The sequence below is a fragment of the Monopterus albus genome, unplaced genomic scaffold (genome assembly GCF_001952655.1).
Source record: "Monopterus albus unplaced genomic scaffold, M_albus_1.0 scaffold98.1, whole genome shotgun sequence".
In the NCBI taxonomy this organism is placed as follows: Eukaryota; Metazoa; Chordata; class Actinopteri; order Synbranchiformes; family Synbranchidae; genus Monopterus; species Monopterus albus.
Window position 1 is genome coordinate 2,613,113 of NW_018127978.1, and position 5,185 is coordinate 2,618,297.

At 40.6% G+C, this 5,185-nt stretch overlaps 1 protein-coding gene across 1 annotated transcript in view; it reads left to right on the forward strand.

Annotated features, from left to right (window-relative positions):
• Window positions 1-5,185, forward strand: part of dedd (death effector domain containing) — an 11,861-nt gene that overhangs the window by 1,666 nt on the left and 5,010 nt on the right. The window lies entirely within an intron of this gene.

Here is a 5,185-nt window from a genome sequence, read left to right on the forward strand (position 1 = left end):
CTGAATACTTATGACCCTGTGATATTTCAGTTTTTCTTTTTTAATAAATCTGCAAAAACGTCAAAAATTCTGTGTTTTTCTGTCAATATGGGGTGCTGTGTGTACATTAATGAGGAAAAAATGAACTTAAATGATTTTAGCATATGGCTGCAATATAACAAAGAGTGGAAAATTTAAGGGGGTCTGAATACTTTCCGTACCCACTGTAGTCTAATTGGTAATTGACAGTTGATTTCATTGTCTTACAGTTAAAAATGTATGGAGTTGTGGACCTATATTTGTGCAGGCCATGTGATTATATTTTATGCAGCATATGAACACAAAAAGAGCAAGATATAATTTTGTAATTTGCATTTCCTGAAAGAAATGCACAAGTGCTTGGAGCTGCTGCTACCATTGTTGTTGGTTCATGAACTTTTTATCTATTCCTTGAGATCAATTTGATATTAGCTAAGAAGTCTTATGATCAGGGTTACCATGTCATAAGCATTAATAAATAATTCATAACGTTTTATGCTGCACAGTATTACTATTACTTATTATTACTTAAACTGTTGAAAGTTACTGCTGAAATGTAATTTTTTATTTTATTTTATTTTATCAAATCTTTATTGTAACCATGAAAAAAAAAATCTTACTGAGGTTTACAGCCTCTTCTGCAAGGGAGTCCTGGCAAGATACATACAGAGAGATGTCCAGTCCTCTCCAGAGTACAGAGCACAGTGATGGGTTAAAGGTTTTATGTTGGTAACTAATCTTAATGCACTGTGATAAACAGAGTCCAGCCTATGAAGACATTGGCCTCATTCACTACTATGTGTGTAGAAATGTTCTTACCACGCAAAATTACAGTCAGATTCATGAAACACGTGCACCACCCAATTTTGTTCTTACCACTGTGTGTATATTAGTAAGTCAGAATCAATCTAACATGACAAGTGCATGCCTGTCATGCACAAGTACAGTGCCTTGCGAAAGTATTCGGCCCCCTTGAACTTTGCGACCTTTTGCCACATTTCAGGCTTCAAACATAAAGATATAAAACTGTAATTTTTTGTGAAGAATCAACAACAAGTGGGACACAATCATGAAGTGGAACGAAATTTATTGGATATTTCAAACGTTTTTAACAAATAAAAAACTGAAAAATTGGCCGTGCAAAATTATTCAGCCCCCTTAAGTTAATACTTTGTAGCGCCACCTTTTGCTGCGATTACAGCTGTAAGTCACTTGGGGTATGTCTCTATCAGTTTTGCACATCAAGAGACTGAAATTTTTGCCCATTCCGCCTTGCAAAACAGCTCGAGCTCAGTGAGGTTGGATAGAGAGCGTTTGTGAACAGCAGTTTTCAGTTCTTTCCACAGATTCACGATTGGATTCAGGTCTGGACTTTGACTTGGCCATTCTAACACCTGGATATGTTTATTTGTGAACCATTCCATTGTAGAATTTGCTTTATGTTTTGGATCATTGTCTTGTTGGAAGACAAATCTCCGTCCCAGTCTCAGGTCTTTTGCAGACTCCATCAGGTTTCCTTCCAGAATGGTCCTGTATTTGGCTCCATCCATCTTCCCATCAATTTTAACCATCTTCCCGGTCCCTGCTGAAGAAAAGCAGGCCCAAACCAGGATGCTGCCACCACCATGTTTGACAGTGGGGATGGTGTGTTCAGGGTGATCAGCTGTGTTTCTTTTACGCCAAACATAACGTTTTGCATTGTTGCCAAAAAGTTCGATTTTGGTTTCATCTGACCAGAGCACCTTCTTCCACATGTTTGGTGTGTCTCCCAGGTGGCTTGTGGCAAACTTTAAACGACACTTTTTATGGATATCTTTAAGAAATGGCTTTCTTCTTGCCACTCTTCCATAAAGGCCAGATTTGTGCAGTATACGACTGATTGTTGTCCTATGGACAGAGTCTCCCACCTCAGCTGTAGATCTCTGCAGTTCATCCAGAGTGATCATGGGCCTCTTGGCTGCATCTCTGATCAGTCTTCTCCTTGTATGAGCTGAAAGTTTAGAGGGACGGCCAGGTCTTGGTAGATTTGCAGTGGTCTGATACTCCTTCCATTTCAATATTATCGCTTGCACAGTGCTCCTTGGGATGTTTAAAGCTTGGGAAATCTTTTTGTATCCAAATCCGGCTTTAAACTTCTCCACAACAGTATCTCGGACCTGCCTGGTGTGTTCCTTGTTCTTCATGATGCTCTCTGCGCTTTAAACAGACCTCTGAGACTATCACAGTGCAGGTGCATTTATACGGAGACTTGATTACACACAGGTGGATTCTATTTATCATCATTAGTCATTTAGGTCAACATTGGATCATTCAGAGATCCTCACTGAACTTCTGGAGAGAGTTTGCTGCACTGAAAGTAAAGGGGCTGAATAATTTTGCACGCCCAATTATTCAGTTTTTTATTTGTTAAAAAAGTTTGAAATATCCAATAAATTTCATTCCACTTCATGATTGTGTCCCACTTGTTGTTGATTCTTCACAAAAAATTACAGTTTTATATCTTTATGTTTGAAGCCTGAAATGTGGCAAAAGGTCGCAAAGTTCAAGGGGGCAGAATACTTTCGCAAGGCACTGTAGCATACTGCCATGCCCCCATTTCTTTATATACGGAAATGTGCTTACCTAGAGGTGTCTTGTGGAGAAAGCAGTGAAGTGGCAAGGGAGGAGCAGGACAGGTGGTGTGGCCAATGATGTCATTCTAGGGAATTGCATAGCTGCAGGTAAACTTGTCTTTGCAGTCCTAAACGGCTGATACCCTATGCCATTAGTCACTCTCTTCAAATATTTTATGTTGGTCTCTGGAGATGTGTTCTCCCCTGCATGCATAGGCTGCAGTATCTTCCAGCAAAGCTCCATCAGGGCTCGATTTTAAGGACATCCTGTCATCCCAGGGCTGATTGAAAATAGCATCAGGGATGATGCAAGTTACTTGTAACATGTGACCAATGTTTCTGAATTTCTCAAACTGTATGTAAGCATAAGCATAAACTTTATTGCCAAGTATTATCAAAAGTGCAAGGAATTTGACTCCAGCCCAAATATAGGACCAGACTATGGCTGCCTGTCTGTTCTAGGGTAAAAAAAAAACTCAGCATGCCTTTGTTTTAACCTAGTTGTTTTATATGTTTGAACATGTGTTGTTTAAAACTGTGTCCTTAATTTTCTCCAGGCCACAGCCTTGGAGAAATGCAAATTTTTGTATCGGATCTTTACTGTGTATTTTAATGCAGACATGTAGATTTACCTAAAGTCCGTAACAATTAACTTGAAGTTCTTTAACAAAACCAAACTTGCATGAACATTACAGTATAAACTATGAAGTTTTTAAACTACAAACTTTATTTTTTAATACTCCCTGCCATGAACTGTGTGCGTGCGTGTGCGTGCGTGTGTGTGCGCGTGTGTGTGTGTGTGTGTAATACTACCTGCCATGAACTGTGTGCGTGCGTGTGTGTGTGTGTGTGTGTAAAAACTATGACAAACTCATCTATGTCTATTAATGATGACTGCCTTCTCATGAGCCCTCGGAACATTTTCTTGTAACCTGCTGTTGGCAGGGGGTGGGGTCATGCTTGTACTGGCGCCAGTGGATTTTCCAGATGAGAACCAGCAGACTGCAGCTCTGCTCTTACTACCATTTAACTAAAACCTGATACATAATGAGCTAGTAGTGTAATGTAACAAACACACCAAACAAGGCACACTACCAAGTGCATGCACACACACGCACACACTCTAAAGTTGTGCCACACAGACGTTACACAAATCAAGCAGATAAACCTGTGGAGGAACAAGAGCAGAAAAACTGAAGCAATGAAAATACAGAAGATGTCTGAGGAGTGTGTCCAGAGGTAAAGACCACTTACCAATACCACGACCACTGCTGATGAGAGAGAGGCTGTTGAACTGAATGAGCTACAGAGGTGCTGCTCAAAGACCGTGTTTAACAAGTTTTATTAGTTATGTGTTGGCTCGCAGTGCTTGACTTAGAGAACACAAAACTTAAAGTGGCTTCAAATTAAATGTTAGAGCAGAATTCAAAACCGAACTCGAGCCACTGATGTTAGCAATGCCCATTGTCCTTCCACCAGACTCCCTTCTCTGTCTTGTCTTGCTGCTGTAGTGTAGGAAAATGCAGCACTTCATTCATTCCAAAACTAATGTTATGTCGCCACAGAATGCAATCTAATAATCAAATGTGTTCATTACAAAACATATCAGCATTTGAAGTGTAGTTGCATAGGCTACATAGGAATGTAATTTTTGATGACAGTGTCTGTCTCCTAACCAGAATATTAGTGGTTTTATTCCCAGCTTGTCCAGTCCACATGTCGAAGTGTCCTTGAGCAAGACACTGAACCCCCAATTGCTCCCGGTGACGTCACCGGTGCGTGAATTTGTGAGTGCTTAGGAGTGTGAATGGGTGAATGGCCAAATAGTGTGAAAGTGCTTTGAGTGTGCTGCAGTGCATAGAAAAGCACTATATGAGTATAAGACCATTTACCAAAAGAATAACAGAGCCTGAGTGCAACTCTCTTTTCTGTAGCGTAGAGTTGACAACCTTGATTTAACAATGGGGGGAAAAAATGTAGACATAATGCAGTAACTGCCAGTGGCACGATGTCTCAGAAGGCATATAAGGTCTGAGCATGTGAGCATAACGATTGGCACGGACATTGATTAATATGTCGGCAGCCACTGCCAACCAAGTGCTTTATTATAGTTCTGGGCATTAACAGAAGGATCAAATTATCAGCCGTCCTCTGTAGTAAACTACAACAAACACTGCTCCAACTGGCAGATACTGTATGTACAACACTGTCGGTGGCTTGCCTTTTTTACTTTTGTTAATTTTCTTTCAATCCGCCTTTTCTTCACTCCACTCCACTTTTGTATCTTTCGATATTCAGCAACTCCTCAGCAATCATAGCCTTCCAGGCTGTGCAAAGATGTCCTTGAGACAATCCAGCACATAACAGCAGAGTGCAGGATGTTAGCAGGCAGGGCATACATGGAACGCCATAACCAAGTGGCTGGCATAGTGTACAGAAACATCTGTGCCGAGTACAGGCTGGAAATCCCAAAGTCAAAATGGGATACACCTCCAAAGGTGGTTGAGAATGACCAAGCTAAGATCCTGTGGGACTTCCAGATACAAACTGACAAA